The sequence below is a fragment of the Procambarus clarkii genome, chromosome 35 (genome assembly GCF_040958095.1).
Source record: "Procambarus clarkii isolate CNS0578487 chromosome 35, FALCON_Pclarkii_2.0, whole genome shotgun sequence".
NCBI classification, from domain to species: Eukaryota; Metazoa; Arthropoda; class Malacostraca; order Decapoda; family Cambaridae; genus Procambarus; species Procambarus clarkii.
Window position 1 is genome coordinate 16,848,172 of NC_091184.1, and position 26,307 is coordinate 16,874,478.

The following is a 26,307-nucleotide window of genomic DNA, read 5'->3' on the forward strand; positions in this document are numbered from 1 at the left end:
TCCCGTGCTTCCTCCCTCTGTTTCTTATTCTCTTCTCTCCTCTGTTGCCTATTCTCTTCTCTCTTCCTACTCCGTGCTTCGTCTCCATATCTTTTTTCCATCTCAGACTCCATGACTTCCCTTATTTTTTCTTATTTTTATACTTCTAGTTTATCTATTTCCGTTTGAGAGCTTTTCCAGGTAAATCTATCATTAATCTCTTCGAGTCCTAATGTTATACGAAGCATTTGAAGCAGGTCCTTGGAAGTTATCCAAGAGGTGTAGTTGGACTGACTCGTAGACCCGGTCCCATCCTCTTGCTGCTGCTGCTGCTTCATTTTGCTTCTCTCAGATGAAGTAATTATATATTTTACGAGGGCAAAGGGAAACTAAGTTGTTTCTACACAAAAGTACATGTATTATGGTGGGGGAAGGAGTGCCTAATATCCTAGATCATGATTTTATAGTTAGGTAGGAATGTTCTGTATGATATTGGGTATTGGTTAGGTTATTATCAGAAGTACAAAGTAGTTTCATACTATACGACTTTATAGCACTTGGAAGGGATAGGAGGATATAATGATTTAGGATAGGGCGGTGGGAAGGATTGGTAAGTCAACCACGTGGACGGTCGGTGATTGTTGGGTACAATAGTTGTTACTCGCCTAGTTATGCTTGCGTAGGTTGAGCTTTGTCTCTTTGGTCCCGCCTCTCAACTGTCAATCAACAGGTGTACAGATTCCTGAGCCTACTGGGCTCTATCATATTTATATTTGAAACTGTGTATGGAGTCAGCCTCCACCACATCACTTCCTAGTACATTCCATTTATTAAGTACTCTGACACTGAAAAAATTCTTTCTAACGTCTCTTTGACTCATCTAGGTACTAAGTTTCCACCTGTGTCCTCTTGTTCGTGTCCCATCCGTGCTGAAGAGTTTGTCTTTGTCCACCCTGTCAATTCCCCCGAGAATTTTGTAGCTGGTTATCATGTCTCCCCTTACTCTTCTGTTTTCCAGGGACGTGAGGTTCAGCTCCTTTAGCCTTTCCTCGTAGCTCATCCTCTCAGTTCCGGGACGAGTCTGGAGGCATACCGCTGAATCTTCTCTAACTTTGTCTTGTGTTTAACTAGGTATGAACTCCAGGCTGGAGCTGCATACTCCAGGATTGGTCTGACTACTGTGTAGTGACGAATGTTGTGTGAGTAGTAATGATGGATACTCATGATGGCAGTGTGTAGTGATGATGTGCACTTAAGATGATTGAATGCAATGATGATTTACACTCATGGGTATTACCTGCTTTCATAAGGTACACTGATGATGATCGAGTGTACGGATGATGAGTTGATAACTGTTTTGTGTTATGATGAACACTAAGTGATTGTGTGTACTTTGGTGTACACTAATGTTTGTGTGCGGTGGTGATGTGTAATGTTGGTGACCATGTGTAGTGATCATGTGTACTCATGACGACCATGTGTAGTGATCATGTACACCCCATGATGACCATGTGTAGTGATCATGTACACCCATGATGACCATGTGTAGTGATCATGTACACCCATCATGACCATGTGTAGTGATCATGTACACCCATGATGACCATGTGTAGTGATCATGTACACCCCATGATGACCATGTGTAGTGATCATGTACACCCATGATGACCATGTGTAGTGATCATGTACACCCATCATGACCATGTGTAGTGATCATGTACACCCCATGATGACCATGTGTAGTGATCATGTACACCCATGATGACCATGTGTAGTGATCATGTACACCCATGATGACCATGTGTAGTGATCATGTACACCCCATGATGACCATGTGTAGTGATCATGTACACCCATGATGACCAAGTCACACACACACACACACACAAGAAGAGCAAGAAGAAATTCCAGAGGTAAGAGAGGGAATAGCTAACCAGGAACCACTGGAAGAGTTTGAGATTACCAGCGGGGAAGTAAGGAAGTGTTTACTAGAGTTGGATGTGACAAAGGTTATAGGCCCAGATGGAATCTCCCCTTGGATACTAAAGGAAGGAGCAGAAGAACTGTGCCTCCCACTCTCCATAGTGTATAACAAATCACTGGCAACAGGGGAACTGCCAGAAATTTGGAAAGCAGCTAACGTAGTCCCGATATACAAAAAAGGGGATAGACAGGAGGCACTGAACTACAGGCCAGTGTCCCTAACCTGCATACCATGCAAGCTGATGGAGAAGATTGTGCGAAGAAAGCTAGTGGAACATCTGGAGTGAAAGAACTTTGTAACACAGCATCAACATGGGTTCAGGGATGGCAAGTCCTGCCTCACAGGGTTACTTGAATTCTACGACCAGGCAAGAAAGAGAAGGGTGGGCAGACTGTATATTTTTGGATTGCCAGAAAGCCTTTGATACAGTACCACACAAGAGGCTAGTGAAAAAGCTGGAGATGCAAGCTGGAGTGAAAGGGAAGGTACTCCATTGGATAAAGGAGTACCTAAGCAATAGGAGACAACGAGTCAATGTGAGGGGTGAGGTCTCAGATTGGCGAGACGTTACAAGTGGAGTCCCGCAGGGGTCAGTCCTTGGACCTATACTGTTTCTGATATATGTAAATGATCTCCCAGAGGATATAGACTAGTTTCTCTCAATGTTTGCTGATGATGCAAAAATTGTGAGGAGGATTGAAACAGATGATGATAGTAAGAGGCTACAAGATGACCTAGTCAGACCGAGTGAATGGTCCAACAAAAAGCTGTTAGAGTTCAATCTGAGTAAAGGCAAAGTAATGAAACTAGGCGGTGGAAACAGGAGGTCTGACACAGGATACAGAATAGGAGGTGAAGTACTTAATGAAACGGACAGAGAGAAAGATCTAGGAGTTGATATCACACCAAACCTGTCTCCTGAAGCCCACATAAAAAGAATAACTTCTGCGGCATACGCGAGGCTGGCTAACATCAGAACAGCCTTCAGGAACCTGTGTAAGGAATCATTCAGAATCTTGTATACCACATATGTAAGACCAATCCTGGAGTATGCGGCCCCAGCATGGAGCCCGTACCTTGTCAAGCACAAGACGAAGCTGGAAAAAGTTCAAAGGTATGCCACTAGACTAGTCCCAGAACTAAGAGGCATGAGCTACGAGGAAAGGCTGCGGAAAATGTACCTTACGACACTGGAAGACAGAAGAGTAAGGGGGAGACATGATCACTGCCTACAAAATCCTCAGAGGAATCGACCGGGTAAACAAGGATAAACTATTCAACACTGGTGGTACGCGAACAAGGGGACACAGGTGGGAAGCTGAGTACCCACGTGAGCCACAGAGACGTTAGAAGGAACTTTTTCAGTGTCAGAGTAGTTAACGGATGGAATGCATTAGGCAGTGATATGGGCCATCTTCATGAGATGATTTCGGGGCTTTTAGTGTCCCCGAGGCCCGGTCCTCGACCAGGCCTCCACCCCCAGGAAGCAGCCCGTGGAAGCTGACTAACACCCAGGTACCTATTTACTGCTAGGTAACAGGTGCATAGGGTGAAAGAAACTCTGCCCATTGTTTCTCGCCGGCGCCCGGGATCGAACCCGGGACCCCAGGATCACAAGTCCAGCATGCTATTACCACACAACCTTCCCAATTACCTCACAACCTTCCCCATTACCACACAACCTTCCCCATTACCACACAACCTTCCCCATTACCACGCAACCTTCCCCATTACCACACAACCTTCCCCATTACCACACAACCTTCCCCATTACCACGCAACCTTCCCCATTACCACACAACCTTCCCCATTACCACACAACCTTCCCCATTACCACACAACTTTCCCCATTACCACACAACCTTCCCCATTACCACACAACCTTCCCCATTACCACACAACCTTCCCCATTACCACACAACCTTCCCCATTACCACACAACCTTCCCCATTACCACACAACCTTCCCCATTACCACACAACCTTCCCCATTACCACGCAACCTTCCCCATTACCACACAACCTTCCCCATTACCACACAACCTTCCCCATTACCACACAACCTTCCCCATTACCACACAACCTTCCCCATTACCACGCAACCTTCCCCATTACCACACAACCTTCCCCATTACCACACAACCTTCCCCATTACCACACAACCTTCCCCATTACCACACAACCTTCCCCATTACCACACAACCTTCCCCATTACCACACAACCTTCCCCATTACCACACAACCTTCCCCATTACCACACAACCTTCCCCATAACCACACAACCTTGTGGAGAGTGTGTAGTGGGAGGGATGTGTTGTGTGATGGGGGGGGGGTTGTGTAATGGGGCGAGGGGGTGGGGGGGGGGAATGAATGAGCCAGAAAGGGACATAATGGGCGCGAGATATTAAACACAATGAGACCATTAGCAATAGAAAGAAGAGAGGTGAGTGATAAAGACTTAGAAGAAAGGGCTGAAAGACTGTTAATGTGGTCAATGGTAAATTCACGGGCGTTGTGTGTGTTCTTTTGCCGCTGTTGCTCCAGTTGTTGTGCAACATTCATGTCATGTTGCAATGCAGGTAATGATGGTAATAATACTCTGCAAATTGTGCAGTCTGTATAGCAACACAGCTGGTCTTATACGCGGTTGATCTTTACACACACACACACACACACACACACACACACACACACACACACACACACACACACACACACACACACACACACACACACACACACACACACACACACACACACACACACACACACACACACACACACACACACACACACACACACACACACACACACACACACACACACACACACACACACACACACACACACACACACTGGGAGGAAGAAATTAGAGGAAAAACAGTCTAAGATATGATGAACCTAGTCGTATGGAAAAGCAAGGAGGCCGAAGAGAGATTTATACCAACAGTAAGGGAAAAAAGCAGGAGGGAATATAATAATAACCTATGGTTTAATAGACAGTGTCAGGAAGCAAAAATGGCCAGCAGGAGGGATTGCAGGAAGTACAGAAGACAAAGGACAGAGGACAACAGGATTAGATGTAACAGAGCTTGGAACGAAGACATTAACATAAGACGAGTATCGGAAAGAAATCATGAGAATGATATTGCAATCAAAGCGAAAAAGCAACCTAAATTACTACATAGTCATATAAGAAGGAAGATGTCGGTAAACGACCAAGTGACAAGACTGAGGAAAGCAGAAGGAGCATATACAGAAAGTGACAAGGAAATCTGCGAGGCAGTGAATGCCAGTTTCCATGGAGTGTTCCCAACCGAGCCTGAGCAGCTCCCATTGTTAGAAGAGATTACCCTAGATGAAAGACTATCAGATATAGAGATGACAGCAGAGGAGGTAATGAAACAGTTGACAACACTGGATACAACTAAAGCGGTTGGACCAGACAAAGTATCACCGTGGATACTAAAAGAAGCAGCGCAGGCCCTCAGCGTGCCTCTGGCAAGGATCTTTAATGAATCACTTATGACGAGAGAATTGCCCAGTTGTTGGAAGGAGGCAAATGTCGTGCTGATTTTCAAGAAAGGAGACAGGGAGGAGGCACGTAACTACAGATCCGTATCACTGACAAGCATCCCCTGCAAAATACTTGAAAGAATAATTAAAGAGACCAAAGGGACAGTACACAGTAAAGGGGAATTGCCTACCTGTAACGATTCGAGAAAGAGACATGGGAGTGGACATAACACCAAATCTAACTCCTGAGGCACATATAAATAGGATATCGACAACAGCGTACTCTGCACTGGCAAAAGTTAGAACATCATTCAGAAACCTAAGTAAGGGCGCTTTACACTGCCTACATGAGGCCAGTCTTAGAGTATGCCGCCTCATCATGGAGTCCCCATCTGAAGAAGCATATAATGAAACTGGAAAAGGTTCAGAGGTTTGCAACGAGACTCGTCCCAGAGCTACGAGGGATGGGGTATGAGGAGCGCCTGAGGGATCTGTGCCTTACGACACTAGAAAAAAGAGAGAAGAGGGGGGATATGATAGGAACGTATAAAATACTGAAGGGAATTGACAAAGTGGAAATAGATGAAATGTTTACACGTAATATTAACAGAACGAGAGGACATGTTTCGAAGTTGGAAACTCAGATGAGTCACAGAGTTGTTAGGAAGTTTTCTTTTAACGTGAGAGTAGTGGAAAAATGGAATGCACTTAAGGAGCAGGTTGTGGAAGCAAACTCTCTTCATAATTTTAAAACTAGGTATGATAGGGAAACAGGACCGGAGTCAATGCTGTAAACAACCGATGGCTCGAAAGGCTGGACGGTAGAACACCGGTCTCGCTTCATGCAGGTCGGCGTTCAATCCCCGACCGTCCACAAGTGGTTGGGCACCATTCCTTCCCCTGCCCCGTCCCATCCCAAATCCTTATCCTGACACCTTCCCAATGCTATATAGTCGTAATGGCTTGGCGCTTTCCCCTGAAAACTCTCTCGAAAGGCGGGATCCTAGAGTCAATACTCGATCCTGCAGACACAAACAGCCGAGTACAAATAGGTGAGTACACACACACACACACACACACACACACACACACACACACACACACACACACACACACACACACACACACACACACACCCCGCCCCCCACTGTCACAGTCCCCCCCCCCCCTTCACCAACCAGTCACCACTCTCATAACTTCCACTTTCGTTGGAAGTTAAACTTAAAAAATAATCTTTAGTTTTTCTCTTCTTTTTTGCCTCTCAATGCCTCCTGTCCCTTTTTTTCTTCCTTTTTCCTCCTCCGTTCTTCCTCCCTCTGTTGCTTATTCTCTTCTCTCTTCCTCTTCCGTTCTTCCTCCCTCTGTTGCTTATTCTCTTCTCTCTTCCTCTTCCGTTCTTCCTCCCTCTGTTGCCTATTCTCTTCTCTCTTCCTCTTCCGTTCTTCCTCCCTCTGTTGCTTATTCTCTTCTCTCTTCCTCTTCCGTTCTTCCTCCCTCTGTTGCTTATTCTCTTCTCTCTTCCTCTTCCGTTCTTCCTCCCACTGTTGCTTATTCTCTTCTCTCTTCCTCTTCCGTTCTTCCTCCCTCTGTTGCCTATTCTCTTCTCTCTTCCTCTTCCGTTCTTCCTCCCACTGTTGCTTATTCTCTTCTCTCTTCCTCTTCCGTTCTTCCTCCCTCTGTTGCTTATTCTCTTCTCTCTTCCTCTTCCGTTCTTCCTCCCTCTGTTGCTTATTCTCTTCTCTCTTCCTCTTCCGTTCTTCCTCCCACTGTTGCCTATTCTCTTCTCTCTTCCTCTTCCGTTCTTCCTCCCTCTGTTGCTTATTCTCTTCTCTCTTCCTCTTCCGTTCTTCCTCCCTCTGTTGCTTATTCTCTTCTCTCTTCCTCTTCCGTTCTTCCTCCCTCTGTTGCTTATTCTCTTCTCTCTTCCTCTTCCGTTCTTCCTCCCTCTGTTTCTTATTCTCTTCTCTCCTCTGTTGCCTATTCTCTTCTCTCTTCCTACTCCGTGCTTCGTCTCCATATCTTTTTTCCATCTCAGACTCCATGACTTCCCTTATTTTTTCTTATTTTTATACTTCTAGTTTATCTATTTCCGTTTGAGAGCTTTTCCAGGTAAATCTATCATTAATCTCTTCGAGTCCTAATGTTATACGAAGCATTTGAAGCAGGTCCTTGGAAGTTATCCAAGAGGTGTAGTTGGACTGACTCGTAGACCCGGTCCCATCCTCTTGCTGCTGCTGCTGCTTCATTTTGCTTCTCTCAGATGAAGTAATTATATATTTTACGAGGGCAAAGGGAAACTAAGTTGTTTCTACACAAAAGTAGATGTATTATGGTGGGGGAAGGAGTGCCTAATATCCTAGATCATGATTTTATAGTTAGGTAGGAATGTTCTGTATAATATTGGGTATTGGTTAGGTTATTATCAGGAGGAAAGTACAAAGTACTTTCAAACTATACGACTGTATAGCACTTGGAAGGGATAGGAGGATATAATGATTTAGGATAAGGCGGTGGTAAGGATTGGTAAGCCAATCACCTGGACGGTCGGTGATTGTATACAGATTCCTGAGCCTACTGCGCTCTATCATATCTACACTATCTACACTTGAAATTGTGTATGGAGTCAGCCTCCACCACATTACTTCCTAGTGCATTCCATCCGTTAACTACTCTGACACTGAAATATTCTGACGTCTCTGTGGCTCATCTGGGTACTAAGTTTCCACCTGTGTCCCCTTGTTCGTGTCACATCAGTGCTGAAGAGTTTGTCTTTGTCCACCCTGTCAATTGCCCTGAGAATTTTGTAGGTGGTTATCATGTCTCCCCTTACTCTTCTGTTTTCCAGGGACGTGAGGTTCAGCACCTTTAGCCTTTCCTCGTAGCTTATTCCTCTCAGTTCCGGGGCGGGTCTGGAGGCATACCGCTGAATCTTCTCTAACTTTGTCTTGTGTTTAACTAGGTGTGAACTCCAGGCTGGAGCTGCATATCCCAGGATTGGTCTGACTACTGTGTAGTGACGAATGTTGTGTGAGTAGTAATGATGGATACTCATGATGGCAGTGTGTAGTGATGATGAGCACTTAAGATGATTGAATGCAATGATGATTTACACTCATGGGTATTACCTGCTTTCATAAGGTACACTGATGATGATCGAGTGTACGGATGATGAGTTGATAACTGTTTTGTGTTATGATGAACACTAAGTGATTGTGTGTACTTTGGTTTACACTAATGATTGTGTGCGGTGGTGATGTGCAATGTTGGTGACCATGTGTAGTGATCATGTGTACTCATGACGACCATGTGTAGTGACCATGTACACCCCATGATGACCATGTGTAGTGATCATGTACACCCATGATGACCATGTGTAGTGATCATGTACACCCATGATGACCATGTGTAGTGATCATGTACACCCATGATGACCATGTGTAGTGATCGTGTACACCCATGATGACCATGTGTAGTGATCATGTACACCCCATGATGACCATGTGTAGTGATCATGTACACCCATGATGACCATGTGTAGTGATCATGTACACCCATGATGACCATGTGTAGTGATCATGTACACCCATGATGACCATGTGTAGTGATCATGTACACCCATGATGACCAAGTGTAGTGATCATGTACACCCCATGATGACCATGTGTAGTGATCATGTACACCCATGATGACCATGTGTAGTGATCATGTACACCCATGATGACCATGTGTAGTGATCATGTACACCCATGATGACCATGTGTAGTGATCATGTACACCCATGATGACCATGTGTAGTGATCATGTACACCCCATGATGACCATGTGTAGTGATCATGTACACCCATGATGACCATGTGTAGTGATCGTGTACACCCATGATGACCATGTGTAGTGATCATGTACACCCCATGATGACCATGTGTAGTGATCATGTACACCCATGATGACCATGTGTAGTGATCATGTGTACTCATGACGACCATGTGTAGTGATCATGTACACCCATGATGACCATGTGTAGTGATCATGTACACCCATGATGACCATGTGTAGTGATCATGTACACCCATCATGACCATGTGTAGTGATCATGTACACCCCATGATGACCATGTGTAGTGATCATGTACACTCATGATGACCATGTGTAGTGATCATGTACACCCCATGATGACCAAGTCACACACACACACACACACACACACACACACACACACACACACACACACACAGGACAACATCAAGGCATGTATAGATGAACTGCAGAAGGCAGCAACTATAGCGCATAGAATGAGAGCGAAGCTGCTGGTCATGGGGGACCTAAATCACGGAGAGATAGATTGGGAAACGAGGAATCCCCATGGCGGGGATGAGACCTGGGGAGCGAAGCTGGTAGACGTTATTGACAGGAATTTCCTAACACAGCATGTGAAGGAAGATACTAGGGAAAGAGGAGGGGATACGCCCAGCCTATTAGATCTCATTTTCACCCAGAATGTAGAAGACATCGAGCAGTTGGAACATGAAATACCACTAGGAGCCAGTGACCATTGTGTCCTAGTCTTTGACTACATGATGGAGCTTAAAATTGTGACCAAAGGACAAGAGTTCCGGGAAAGGAGACTTGAGTACAGAAAAGGGGACGACAGAAGGATAAGGGACTACCTGGGAGAAGTGCAGTGGGAGGAAGAACTTAGAGGAAAAACAGTGCAAGGTATGATGAACCAAGTCATATGGAAATGCAAGGAGGCTGAAGAGAGATTTATTCCAACTGTAAAGGAAAAAACCAGGAGGGAATATAATAACCCCTGGTTTAATAGACAGTGTCAGGAAGCAAAGGTGAGAAGCAGGAGGGAGTGGAGGAAGTACAGAAGACAAAGGACAGAGGACAACAGGATTAGATGTAACAGAGCTAGGAATGATTACATTAACATAAGACGAGTGTCGGAAAGAAATTATGAGAATGATATTGCAATCAAAGTGAAAAAGCAACCTAAATTACTACATAGCCATATAAGAAGGAAGATGTCGGTAAATGACCAAGTGACAAGACTGAGGAAAACAGAAGCGGCATATACAGAAAGCAACAAGGAAGTCTGCGAGGTACTGAATGCAAGTTTCCATGGAGTGTTCACAACCGAGCCTGAGTGGCTCCCATTGTTAGAAGAGATTACCCTAGATGAAAGACTACCAGATATAGAGATGACAGCAGAGGAGGTAATGAAACAGTTGACAACACTGGATGCAAATAAAGCAGTTGGACTAGACAAAGTATCACCGTGGATACTTAAAGAGGCAGCGCAGGCTCTCAGCGTGCCGCTGGCAATGATCTTTAATGAGTCACTTATGTCGGGAGAATTGCCCAGTTGCTGGAAGAAGGCAAATGTCGTACCGATTTTCAAGAAAGGTGATAGGGAGGAGGCACTTAACTACAGACCCGTATCACTGACAAGCATCCCCTGCAAAATACTTGAAAGAATAATTAGGCTACGACTGGATGAGCACCTGGAGAGCATTGGGTTTGTAAACAAGCACCAACATGGGTTCTGGACAGGGAAATCATGCCTAACAAACCTTTTAGAATTCTATGATAAAGTAACAAGGATAAGGCAGGACAGAGAAGGCTGGGCAGACTGCATATTTCTTGACTGCCAAAAGGCCTTTGATACAGTACCGCACATGAGACTGCTATACAAACATGAGAGGCAGGCAGGAGTAAGCGGAAAGGCCCTAGCATGGGTGAAGAACTACCTAACAGGAAGGAGCCAGAGGATAATGGTAAGGGGCGAGAAGTCGGACTGGCGAACAGTAACAAGTGGAGTACCTCAAGGATCGGTGCTGGGCCCAATCCTCTTTCTAATTTACGTAAATGATATGTTTACAGGAGTGGAATCATACATGTCAATGTTTGCGGATGACGCAAAATTAATGAGAAGAGTTGTGACAGACGAGGATTGTAGGATCCTCCAAGAGGACTTAAACAGGTTGCAGAGATGGTCAGGGAAATGGCTACTGAAGTTCAACACCAGTAAATGTAAAGTTATGGAAATGGGATCAGGTGATAGGAGACCAAAGGGTCAGTACACAATGAAGGGGAACTGCCTACCTGTAACGATTCGAGAAAGAGACCTGGGAGTGGATGTGACACCTAGTCTAACTCCTGAGGCACATATAAATAGGATAACGACAGGAGCGTATTCTACACTGGCGAAAATTAAAACTTCATTCAGAAACCTAAGTGAGGAGGCTTTTAGGGCGCTTTACACTGCCTACGTGAGACCAGTCTTAGAGTATGCCCTGCCATCATGGAGCCCCCACCTGAGGAAACACATAAGAAAACTGGAGAAGGTTCAGAGGTTTGCGACGAGGCTTGTCCCAGAGTTACGAGGGATGGGATATGAAGAGCGTCTGAAGGAACTGAACCTTACGACACTAGAGAAAAGAAGGGAGAGAGGAGAATGATAGGGACATAAAATACTCAAGGGGAATTGACAAAGTGGAAATATATGAAATGTTCACACGGAATAATAACAGAACGAGGGGACATGGATGGAAACTGGAAACTCAGATGAGTCACAGAGATATTAGGAAGTTTTCTTTTAGCGTGAGAGTAGTGGAAAAATGGGATGCACTTCAGGAACAGGTTGTGGAAGCAACCTCTATTCATACTTTTAAAATTAGGTATGATAGGGAAATGGGACAGGAGTCATTGCTGTAAACAACCGATAGCTAGAAAGGCGGGATCCAAGAGTCAATGCTCGATCCTGCAAGCACAAATAGGTAAGTACAAATAGGTGAGTACACACACACACACACAAGAAGAGCAAGAAGAAATTCCAGAGATAAGAGAGGGAATAGTTAACCAGGAACCACTGGAAGAGTTTGAGATTACCAGCGGGGAAGTAAGGAAGTGTTTACTAGAGTTGGATGTGACAAAGGTTATAGGCCCAGATGGAATCTCCCCTTGGATACTAAAGGAAGGAGCAGAAGAACTGTGCCTGCCACTCTCCATAGTGTATAACAAATCACTGGCAACAGGGGAACTGCCAGAAATATATATATATATATATATATATATATATATATATATATATATATATATATATATATATATATATATATATATATATATATATATATATATATATACATGTATATATATATATACAGCGAGCTTAACATCTGGTTCTTGGATGATGGTACCCTAGCTGGTTCCCAAGACTCCCTCCTGGAGGACATCAGAAAAATCCAGGAGCAAGGTGCAGTTTTAGGCCTCGCCCTGAACCCTTCTAAATGTGAAATAATATGTTCCAACCAGGGCTTCGTAGAGAGAATAGAGGGTCTTCTGCCAAATATCCATAAAACTAAACCTGAAGACAGCACACTCCTAGGAGCTCCCCTGGGGTTGAAAGCCATCGATGAGGTCCTTGATAAGAAAATCGCCGACCTTAAGAGGATGGATGGGAGGATTGAGGATATTGATGCTCATGATGCACTCTACCTCATCACCAGATGTCTGTCCCTCCCCAGGTTAACCTACTTTCTGAGGTGTTCACCATCTTACAGTAGCCAAAAACTAAGTGAGTATGACCGGTTACTGAAATCAATGCTAGAAAAAGCCCTTAACCTCTCTCTCGATGACCTACAGTGGAAACAAGCCTCTCTTCCCGTAAGACTTGGGGGCCTCGGAGTTCGAACAGCAACGCAAATCGCTGTTCCAGCCTTCCTGTCCTCCTTATCAGCATCCGACGACCTTGTGAAGGAAATTCTACCTGCCCACTTACATCAGCTGGCAGGTGTACATGATCCCAATTTTACACGCTGTGCCACAGAGTGGGCCTCTCGTGCAGGCAAATCACCTCAACCACCATCCCCAAAATCCCACAAGCAATCCAGCTGGGATGGTCCCATTGTAGACCAAGTTGCTGCAGAGTGCCTGGGTGCTGCAACAACACAACACGACATTGCTCGCCTCACAGCAGTAGCAGCACCACATGCAGGGGATTTCCTGTTAGCAACCCCAATGTCGGCAACTGGCACGCGTCTCACACCACACGCCCTCCGAATTGCTGTGGCCCTCCGCCTTGCTGCCCCAATCCACACTAGATATAGGTGTATTTGCGGCGAGGTGGTGGCTGACAGGTACGGTCACCATGGCCTACTCTGCCAAAGCACAGGGGGATGGCACTCGAGGCACAGTGAAGTTAACGACATCATCAAGAGGAGCCTCACCACAGCTGGATGCCCAGCTGAAAGAGAGCCCCGTTACCTAACGCCCCGTAACTCTGATGCTCTTATTGGTCGCCCGGATGGTATCACAGTGAACCCCTGGAAGAATGGCAAGCAGTTGGTATGGGACTACACGTGCGTATCAACCCTGGCTAACACCTACATTAACCTCAGTGTTGCACAACCAGGTGGCACTGCCACCCACAGGGAAGCAGCCAAATCCCGTAAGTATAGAGAACTGGATCACCACTACAATTTTGTCCCCATTGCTTCTGAGACGCTCGGCGCCTGGGGTAAAAGTGCTACCAGTTTTTTGAAGGAACTGGGTTCTAGGCTCATCGAAACAACAAGGGACCCGAGAGCTGCAAGCTTTCTTTTCCAGCGTTGCTTCTGGGAGTATGGGTTCGAGTCACTTCTGGCGTGTGAGTTTTCAGTTGCATATTGTCCTGGGGACCATTCAGGCTTGTTCGCATTTGTGTTCCTCACGTGTGCCCCAAAGAATGAGGTGATTTGGTAAAATGCTATGCCCAAGATTACTATCCGAGTGCCGGCGGTGGGGTGGTTCAAATAGCCTCGGCTATCACCTCATTATGTCCGGTCGTTGATGGTCAAGTGGATTAAGGCGTCTTGTACATACCAGTTGCGTTGCTTCTGGGAGTATGGGTTCGAGTCACTTCTGGGGTGTGAGTTTTCAGTTATATATATATATATATATATATATATATATATATATATATATATATATATATATATATATATATATATATATATAAATATATATATATATATATGTGTGTATATCACGAAAATAAACACGTGATTAAGAATGTGACAATGTCAGACCACGGAGGAAAAATGAAACAGGAAATTTCCTTAAGTACTTTCGTATATTAAATACATCTTCAGAAGGTGGAAGGTGGACCTTCTGAAGATGTATTTAATATACGAAAGTACTTAAGGAAATTTCCTGTTTCATTTTTCCTCCGTGGTCTGACATTGTCATATATATATATATATATATATATATATATATATATATATATATATATATATATATATATATATATATATATATTTTATTAAATATGACCGAAAAAGTAAGATTAATAATTCTAACACGAATTTTCTCAATCTTTCGTACATTATGCTTCACTGTTGGAGGTAAATTAAAAATCACTTCTCCAAAATTCATTTTTATTTCTAGTCTGACGCGACACGGGCGCGTTTCGTAAAACTTATTACATTTTCAAAGACTTCACAAATACACAACTGATTAGAACTTGCGTTTCCCTGATTTTATATCTACATTTGAGTGAGGTGGGAAGGGTGATGTGGCATTACATTTTGAGTAAGGTGGGAAGGATGATGTGGCATTAGAGGATATTAATAGGGTATTAAAAGTATCTATACTTTTAATACCCTATTAATATCCTCTAATGCCACATCATCCTTCCCACCTTACTCAAAATGTAATGCCACATCACCCTTCCCACCTCACTCAAATGTAGATATAAAATCAGGGAAACGCAAGTTCTAATCAGTTGTGTATTTGTGAAGTCTTTGAAAATGTAATAAGTTTTACGAAACGCGCCCGTGTCGCGTCAGACTAGAAATAAAAATGAATTTTGGAGAAGTGATTTTTAATTTACCTCCAACAGTGAAGCATAATGTACGAAAGATTGAGAAAATTCGTGTTAGAATTATTAATCTTACTTTTTCGGTCATATTTAATAAAATATGTCTACAGGAAAGACTGCTACCAAAATATACTAATATATATATATATATATATATATATATATATATATATATATATATATATATATATATATATATATATATATATATATATATATATATTGAATAGAAGTGTTTGTAGAAAGCCTATTGGTCCATATTTCTTGATGCTTCTATATTGGAGCGGAGTCTTGAGGTGGGTAGAATATAGTTGTGCAATAATTGGCTGCTGATTGCTGGTGTTGACTTCTTGATGTGTAGTGCCTCGCAAACGTCAAGCCGCCTGCTATCGCTGTATCTATCGATGATTTCTGTGTTGTTTACTAGGATTTCTCTGGCGATGGTTTGGTTGTGGGAAGAGATTATATGTTCCTTAATATATATATATATATATATATATATATATATATATATATATGAATATGAATGAAAACTCACACCCCAGAAGTGACTCGAACCCATACTCCCAGAAGCAACGCAACTGGTAACTACAGGGCGCCTTAATCCGCTTGACCATCACGGCCGTCAAAAGGAAGTGATAGCCGAGGCTATTTGAGCCACTTCCCCGACGGCAACTCGGATGGTAATCTTGGGCATAGCATTTCACCAAATCACCTCATTCTTTGGGGCACACGTGAGGAACACAAATGCGAATTTCGCAAATGTTCGCATTTGTGTTCCTCACGTGTGCCCCAAAGAATGAGGTGATTTGGTGAAATGCTATGCCCAAGATTACCATCCGAGTTGCCGTCGGGGAAGTGGCTCAAATAGCCTCGGCTATCACTTCCTTTTGACGGCCGTGATGGTCAAGCGGATTAAGGCGCCCTGTAGTTACCAGTTGCGTTGCTTCTGGGAGTATGGGTTCGAGTCACTTCTGGGGTGTGAGTTTTCATTCGCATATAGTCCTGGGGACCATTCAGGCTTGTTCGCATATATATATATATATATATATATATATATATATATATATATATATATATATATATATATATATTATTAAAAATGACCGAAAAAGTAAGATTAATAATTCTAACACGAATTTTCTCAATCTTTCGTACATTTCTTTTCACTGTTGGAGGTAAATAAAAAATCAGTTCTCCAAAATTCATTTTTATTTCTAGTCTGACGCGACACGAGCGCGTTTCGTAAAACTTATTACATTTTCAAAGACTTTAGTTTACAAATACACAACTGAATAGAACTTGATTGATTGATAAAGATTAAGCCACCCAAGAGGTGGCACGGGCATGAATAGCCCGTAAAAGCTGAATAGAACTGATTGATTGATGAAGATTAAGCCACCCAAGAGGTGGCACGGGCATGAATAGCCCGTAAGTGGTGGCCCTTTTGAGCCATTACCAGTATCAAGAGATGATACTGGAGATCTGTGGAGGTGCGACTGCACCCTGCATGACGGGAGATGTCTCCCGGACCAAATGGTGACCAGATGGTGAATGTCTCTAGATTGATTGATGAAGATTAAGCCACCCAAAAGGTGGCACGGGCATAAATAGCCCGTAAGTGGTGGCAATTTTAAGCCATTACCAGTTCCAATAGCTGATACTGGAGATCTGTGGAGGTGCGAATGCACCCTGCATGACGGGAGATGTCTCCCTTGTGAATGTGTCAAGATGAAGATGAAGCCACCCAAAAGGTGGCACGGGCATGAATAGCTCGTAAGTGGTGGCCCTTTTGAGCCATCACCAGTATCAATAGATGATACTGGAGATCTGTGGAGGTGCGACTGCACCCAGCGTGACGGGAGATGTCTCCCGGACCAAATGGTGACCAGATGGTGAATGTCTCTAGATTGATTGATGAAGATTAAGCCACCCAAAAGGTGGCACGGGCATAAATAGCCCGTAAGTGGTGGCAATTTTAAGCCATTACCAGTATCAAGAGCTGATACTGGAGATCTGTGGAGGTGCGACTGCACCCAGCATGACGGGAGATGTCTCCCGGACCAAATGGTGACCAGATGGTCGAATAGAACTGATTGATTGATTGATAAAGATTAAGCCACCCAAGAGGTGGCACGGGCATGAATAGCCCGTAAGTGGTACAATTTTTTTTTTTCCCAGTGTTCTGAGGTTGCATTTAACCATCAAGCTGTTATCGTGGGGGAGGATACTGCTTCACAGTCTTTATGAGGGTGTCCAGCTGCTGGACACCTTTGTTGACCAGGAGAGTGGTTGTGTTGATGGCTTCAGGGTGGCCACTGCATGATTCAGGAACTCTTAAAGCTCTTCTAAGGTCATTGGTTGCTTCACATTCCAGAAGATAGTAAAGTAATGGCTTTTCTGTGACAGTTTGGCAGAAGATGCACTCTCTCTGTCGGGGTTCACCAATCTCCCAGTTGCATCTGTAACCTAGACGTAGTCTATATAGCGTAACTGCTATTTCCCTGTGGATTCCTTTTGGGATATTTAAACTTTCTAATTTGGTTGCCTGAAGATACCATGTTGCAGATGGCGAACCTTCAGCTATTCTCTGGTGCAGGTAGGCTTTGTTGAGATGTGAGAGTTTTTTGGTGATGATGTTTTTTATGTTCTCTAGGCTGGGTTGAATTGTTTTATGAATCACTGGATGACGAGTTGCCAATTTAGCAATTTCATCAGCTTTTTCATTTAATGGGATTCCAATATGGGATGGGATCCAGTTCAAAGTTATGTTGAGGCCTTTGCCTTTAGCGACTGCTCCTTGATACAAAATGGTGGTAATTATTTCCACATTATCTTTCCACTGTTTTTGTCCTAGTATTTGAAGTGCAGCTTTTGAGTCTGTGTGTATGATTGCATTTTGAGTGTTTTGTGCAATCACATATGCGAATGCCTGTTGTATGGCGAACAGCTCAGTTTGGGTTGATGATACTAGTCCTCCCAGTCTCCAATATGCCTGAACGCTGGTCGTGCAAAGAGCAGCGCCAGCACTCTCATTTTCAGTGTCCACCGATCCGTCTGTGAAGATGTGAGTAGCTCCTGCTACTGCTATGCTATACATTTGCTCTTCTATTATGCGCCTTAGGATTGTCGGATCATAGGCAGCCTTTTTCATTGGGAGACTTTCTATTACTATTTTGAAAGTAGGCTCTTCCCACGGCGCGGAAGGAGTGTAATTTGGGTGTGGATGATCACCCTCTCTATCAAGAATCATGTTTTTTAAATGTAGTCTGTTTAGGACTTTTCCTGCTCTTGCAACCCAAGAGTTTCCATTGTTTTGGCCTAGTCCAACCACCAAAGCCTGCCGTACTGGGATTGGATCAGAAGAAATGATTATCTTACTGATAATTGTAGCTGTCCTTTGTGATATTCTTTCTTGTAGAGAGGGCAAACCCGTCTCCAGTCTAAGAGTTTCAAGCCTGGTCCACATGGGGGCTCCCAGTGCAGCTCTCATAGCATTGTTTTGGGCAACTTCAAGCTTTTTCCACTGTTGGTGTGATAGATTTGTGAGTGCAGGTGTGGCATAATCGATCACTGATCTGACTGCCTGTACATAGTATGTGCGAAGGACTTGCAGATTGGCTCCTCCAGCTTGGGAGGGAATAGAACTTACGCATCTCCGATTTTATATCTACATTTGAGTGAGGTGGATGGGGTGAGGTGGCATTAATAGGGTATTAATTTCATCAACACAAGACAGAACAAGAGGTGGCATTAATAGGGTATTAATTTCATCAACACAAGACAGAGCACGAAACAATGGGTATTGAATAGAAGCGTTTGTAGAAAGCCTATTGGTCCATATTTCTTGATGCTTCTATATTGGAGCGGAGTCTTGAGGTGGGTAGAATATAGTTGTGCATTAATTGGCTGTTGATTGCTGGTGTTGACTTCTTGATGTGTAGTGCCTCGCAAACGTCAAGCCGCCTGCTATCGCTGTATCTATCGATGATTTCTGTGTTGTTTACTAGGATTTCTCTGGCGATGGTTTGGTTGTGGGAAGAGATTATATGTTCCTTAATGGAGCCCTGTTGCTTATGCATCGTTAAACGCCTAGAAATAGATGTTGTTGTCTTGCCTATATACTGGGTTTTTTGGAGCTTACAGTCCCCAAGAGGGCATTTGAAGGCATAGACGACGTTAGTCTCTTTTAAAGCGTTCTGTTTTGTGTCTGGAGAGTTACTCATGAGTAGGCTGGCCGTTTTTCTGGTTTTATAGTAAATCGTCAGTTGTATCCTCTGATTTTTGTCTGTAGGGATAACGTTTCTATTAACAATATCTTTCAGGACCCTTTCCTCCATTATATATATATATATATATATATATATATATATATATATATATATATATATATATATATATATATATATATATATATATATATATATATATATATATATATATATATATATATATATATATATATATATATATAATGTCGTACCTAGTAGCCAGAACGCACTTCTCAGCCTACTATGCAAGGCCTGATTTGCCTAATAAGCCAAGTTTTCATGAATTAATTGTTTTTCGACTACCTAACCTAACTTTTTTGGCTACCAAACATAACTTAACCTATAAAGAGAGGTTAGGTTAGGTTAGGTAGGGTTTATTAGGTTCGGTCATATATCTAAAATAAAATAAAATAAAATAAAATAAAATGTTACGTTAATTTTAACTCCAATAAAAAAAAATTGACCTCATACATAATGAAATGGGTAGCTTTATCATTTCATAAGAAAAAAATTAGAGAAAATATATTATTTCAGGAAAACTTGGCTTATTAGGCAAATCGGGCCTTGCAAAGTAGGCTGAGAAGTGCGTTCTGGCTACTAGGTACGATATATATATATATATATATATATATATATATATGTCGTACCTAGTAGCCAGAACTCACTTCTCAGCCTACTATTCAAGGCCCGATTTGCCTAATAAGCCAAGTTTTCCTGAATTAATATATTTACTATAATTTTTTTCTTATGAAATGATAAAGCAACCCTTTTCTCTATGTATGAGGTCAATTTTTTTTTATTGGAGTTAAAATTAACGTAGATATATGACCGAACCTAACCAACCCTACCTAACCTAACCTAACCTATATTTATAGGTAAGGTTAGGTTAGGTAGCCAAAAAAAGCTAGGTTAGGTTAGGTTAGGTAGGTTAGGTAGACGAAAACACATTAATTCATGAAAACTTGGCTTATTAGGCAAATCGGGCCTTGAATAGTAGGCTGAGAAGTGCGTTCTGGCTATTAGGTACGACATATATATATATATATATATATATATATATATATATATATATATATATATATAAATATATATATATATATATATATATATATATATATATATATATATATATATATATATATATAACTGAAAACTCACACCCCAGAAGTGACTCGAACCCATACTCCCAGGAGCAACGCAACTGGTATGTACAAGACGCCTTAATCCACTTGACCATCACGACCGGACAAAATGAGGTGATAGCCGAGGCTATTTGAACCACCCCACCGCCGGCACTCGGATAGTAATCTTGGGCATAGCATTTTACCAAATCACCTCATTCTTTGGGGCACACGTGACGAACACAAATGCGAACAAGCCTGAATGGTCCCCAGGACAATATGCAACTGAAAACTCACACCCCAGAAGTGACTCGAACCCATACTCCCAGGAGCAACGCAACTAGTATGTACAAGACGCCTTAATCCACTTGACCATCATGACCGGAGAAAATGAGGTGATAGCCGAGGCTATTTGAATCACCCCACCATCGGCACTCGGATAGTAATCTTGGGCATAGCATTTTACCAAATACTTGGGATACTGTCCAGGTCACTATACTCGCCCCAGCCAGGACTGAGAGCAGTGTAGTGGGCGATGCTCACACACCTGGTGACTTAAATACCACCACTCGTCTTGCTAGTGTGCTTGATATATCGCAGCTAGAACCCGCGGAAATTGATGACCTATTAAAAACAGTGTTCCCCAAATCCTGAAAAACAAATGTTAGAGAGTTCATAAGTAACAGTGTCATTGAAAAAGAAACGAGAGACAGTTTATTGCAGCTGTATTGTCTTGCAGCCAGCTGCATCACAGAACTTAGAGGAATACCAGGAGTGATACAAAGCAGAGCAAAAGAACAGTAAATTACACAAACACACATAAAAGCTTTTGGGGACTAATACTTAAGTATAAACTATGGATCCCTCCACAAACTCCCCCAATACAACGGTGCTTCGTATCCTCAGTTGGAACATAGCATCACTCAGGAAAAGACTTCCTGATCTCCACCACAAAGTGACGACCGAGCCCATTGATGTCGTCTGCCTTCAGGAGTGCAGAGTTCCCAACCAGGTCTCCACCCCCTAAATTACCCTCCTTTGTTGTCTATAACCTTAAATCCAGTCACTCTTGTATTTTGTATGTTAAGAAGTCCCTTCCTCACCAGCTACTTCCAGCCAAGTCAACCGAAGGGCTTCAGTATCATGGTGTGAGGATCTACGTGGGGAACTCTGCCCTAAATATCTTTAACCTGTATGCTCCTAGTGATAAGTTTAATTATACTGACCTTCCTATCTGTATTCAGACTGAGCCTAGCATCATTATAGGTGATTTTAACGCTAGGCATAGAAATATTGGTAATTCGCAGTTCAGTAATCGTAACGGCAACCAACTGGTGTCACTATATTAGGTAGCCACGATGATGCACAGATTGTAGGTGACCTTGAACCGACGCATATCTACGGAGGTATTCTTGATCTATGTCTCGGTTTCAACGTCTCCCACACCGTCTGTGCCTCGTCAATAGTGCCAGATATGGCGTCTGATCATCTGCCCATATTGGCCGCTGTAAACATTGGCAGCTCTATCCTCCCCGGCGGAGTGTTCAAACGGAAGAGGCTGGCTGTGCCCGTAACCCAAATTACACTGGTCATAGCACCTATGCATATTATAATGATTCTAAATTGCATGCACTAAAACGCACTGCCAGAAGAATTGGACTAGCTTATAGAAAGACCCGCACTGCTGAAATGCTTAAGCTCTTTCAAACGGCTCTGGCAGAGGCCAGGGAACGTATGGTAGAGCTGAGGCAGACAGACTGGGAAACTTTTGTCAGTGGTCTCAATTCTCACACGCCACTAAGTCGAGCATGGAAGGATATGAACAAGATCAAAGGGAAAAATGCTGCAGAGATTGCGCACCCTAATTGCTGCGCAATCTTCAATGCCAAAGTCCTCGTCCTTCCCAAAGGTGGGAAGGATGAGGAGAGGCGGTGATTAGCAGGAGGAGAAGGAACGAAAGAATCAGAGATAGGGAGTTGAGAAGAAAGTGAAGCCTTCTTACCTACCGGGAAGGAGGAAGGAGAGGAGCCAGGATTCCGCTTCTGACTCAAAGAGACAGGTTTCCCAGCAGCAATGTACTGGGCAACAGACTCCAGCACCTCGAAAGGAGAAGAAGAGCGCGAGCGAACAACATGACCACCAGGAGAGCGATGGACATCGGCCCGCACTGTCAGGTGGCGTGGTGAGCCAAGAGACGGAGGAGAATGACGGGAAGGAAGACCAGAAGGAGAGGAGAAAGAAGACACAGGAGACATGACAGACTGGGTAGAAAGAAGGGATACCCTAGACAGAGAACCAAAAGGCGGGACCCTCTGGGACAGAACGGAGGGAAACAGGGGAGGTGGTGGTGGGTGTGTCCGGGTCTAAGGCTTGGAAAAGGTTGTGAGACTGAGTAAGGTGGGAAGGACGAGGAGAGGAAGAGCGCACCACGCAAGCATAGGATACGCCAGCGAAAGAGGGGAGACAATGAACTTAGCGCCGAACCTCAGGAAAAGACAAATGGTCCCGGAGCTTCAAGTTGAGGACAGCTGCCTCAAGTTTGTAACGTATATACGTGCGGGAGAAGGTAGCGTTGGCCTCACCGCAATTGAGGCAGCGGACCTAGGGAGAATTGCACTCCAGCTTAGAGTGACCCTCGCCCCCACACATGGGACAGAGAGAGACAGGACTAGAGCATTTGAGGGCACCATGCCCAAACCTCCAGCACTTACTGCAGAGCCGAGGAGATGGAATATACTCCTGAACAGAGCATCTGGCACCAGCAAGAATGACAGAGGGCGGAAGGATCCTACCATCAAAGTTAATCTTCACAACCCGAAGGGGCAGAAGGCGATAACCATGAGGGGGATGAGTAAACATATCCACCTGGAGGACAGAATGACCCTGGGCCTTGAGGATATGCTTGATATCCTCGTGGTCTTTTCAGTCTTTTAGATTCCTAACACCAGTCGCAACATGGTGTGGGAGGAGAACAGTGCCAACACTGGCATTTACCCGAGCGTTCTTTGAGACCCAAACAGGGGTCTCGCCAAGGCAGGATAAGGTGGCCAAGCGGGTGGCTGCATCCTGAGGAGCAGCAACGACACGAGTACCAAGACGGGTGGGGTTGAAGGTAACTGAGGCATCTACGGAATCTACAAGATGCCTATGAAGGGAAAAATTGTCAGGAGTTGAATGTAAAGGATGGAGGTAAAAGTAATTAGTCCACGTAGGAGGACCAAACAAAGCATGGTACGAATTAGTATGGGAAGGGAGCATAAGAGAGAGTAGCCATGGCGGGGACAGCGATGAGAACCTTTAGAGAGAGATGGGTCAAAAGGCGCAGTAGTCACAATAAGATGGAGCAATGCAAGGGGATGAGGCGGTCACCACAGCAGGCTTGGGGCTCGACCCAACCACAGAGGAGGGAGGGGAGCAGGAAGGAAGAGTCCGGTCTGGGCTTAAACCGGGCCCTGTAGCGGGGGCTACAGATCCTGGTCTTCCAGAACGGTCCAACTCAGGGGCCTGGTCACCCACCCCATGAGCCTGGGTAAGAGAAGTCGTGTCGTCATCCATGCAGCAAACAATTTCAAAAGTTTGGGACCTGGAACCAAGAGATACCACCTACCAGGGCAGCCAGGGAGACTGAGCGCGGGCCAGTGCAGGAAGGGTGCGGTGACCCCAGCGGTGCTCCCCCTTTTCAACAGGGGAGTCCTACTACATCGTCCATTCTCCCACACTGGTGCCAAGACCCCATTCCCCCTATCGCACCAGCCTGGACACCCAACCATCTACTCAGGGCGGCCCCTCACAGGCGACCCCTCCAGCGGGTGGTCCGATGGCTCATAAGGCCCCTACGTGGTGCCCTTCAGCACGTCCACCACCCAAAAAGGGGCAGGAGAGGGGGCAAAGGCAACCTACACCGGTCACAGGGAGGTGTACGTGAGCCCCTCACCATGGCAAGGAGGCACCACGGAGGGGTTAAAAGGGGCAATACCAGTCGCCTTGTACTCCAGAAATTATGAAACTTGACAGCAATAATAAGTTTTTAAACTCAAATATACTTTTATTGTTTATTATCAAGACAAGTTGAGGTACACAACTGTAATCAATCAAACCTTTATCTGTATACAAATCATGGAAAACATTCTTAAGAAAAAGAACATCACTTGTGATACAGAAATCACAATATCATTATACATTTAATGAACAAATCCACAAAAGCCGTAATGAGGGTTCGAACTTGTGTCCGGGCTAAGATGCACGCTAAGGTCCGACTAAGGCGCTTCCGGAATCATCCAGCACGTAAATCAGTACAGCCACGATGGGTTGCACCGCTGCGGCCAGATCACTTCGCTGCCACACCCATACAAGCGACGCCATAATCAAGTGGTGTTCCTGCCAAAGAGAAAAAAAAAGATTCTCTATAATATTCTCTCTACTCCGAGTAAATACCTAACCTGTCCTCTGATAAAGAGCATCAGTTTTTGCTCATATGCATCACACAAGGCCAAAAAATTTACAAGAAAATGAAAGCAACTCAAAAAAGTGATGTACTGTCCCATTTTCCGTTTTGGAGCCTCTGGTAGGGTAGGAGAGACTACTTTAAATTGACCGTTTTCTTGTTGACATTGTGAAACCTTTGGAGGATGGCCTGAAACACCATCCATCCCCTGAAACTGGGTAATGATGATCACTGTTATTTATTACCCGAGGCAAACTTACATTACTGTATAGTGTGCCCAAAGCATGGACTTTGGGCGCGTGTGTTACGAACCAAAATTCCTCGCCCGAGCCAGAAGCTGTGAAGTCCACGCCATCTGTGAGTCCGCTCCCGAAAATCCCACATGGACAATGCCATCTAGTGATGACGAGAGATACCGGCAATAAGTGCTGGATGCCTGTCCTAGTCGGCTCGTGACGTAGCCGCTGCTGACCTCTGGTGAGGTGGCGCTTAGACAGTGATCGCCATCTATGGAGCGAATAAGTGGACGTTTGTGTCTAAGCTAGTAAGTGATGTTTCCTAGTGATCCCATGTAGTGTCCCCAGTACTGATGATGTGTCTGCTTTCAGAGTCAACCTAGGACGGCTGTGAGGTACATTGAATCAGTCTACCCAAGGCAGCCAAGGTCTCTTCACCAGTCTGCTTTGTAGAAGCTGTGAGCCATCCCAGGACGAACTCTGCTGAGTGCGTGATAACCTGCCTGAGGAGTGGCAGTGACAGGATTCGCCGTCTCCGGGGCTGGCTGGTGGAAGAGACCACCCACTGCGGTGCCGACCGAGGAGAGTGACCAGCGAGTCACACGAGGCTCCTGCCTAGGGCTCGCAACCTTAGTATTAGTCATGGAGTGGCCTAACAGCGAGGATGACTAGTACCTGCCAGCTACAGGCTGGACTGTGGTTGTAGGCCATCACGACGAGGCATCCAGTGGGATTGTAATTTGGCTGGCCTGTGGTCAGGGTAGATTCATGGTGGGTTCTGGTCCACGGAAGAGAAAACCAGGAATGGCTACCCAGAGAGAGCATCGCCAAGTATCCAGTGTCTTCAGAGGAAGACTAAGATGTAAATACTGTGTTGTAATAATTCCCTTTT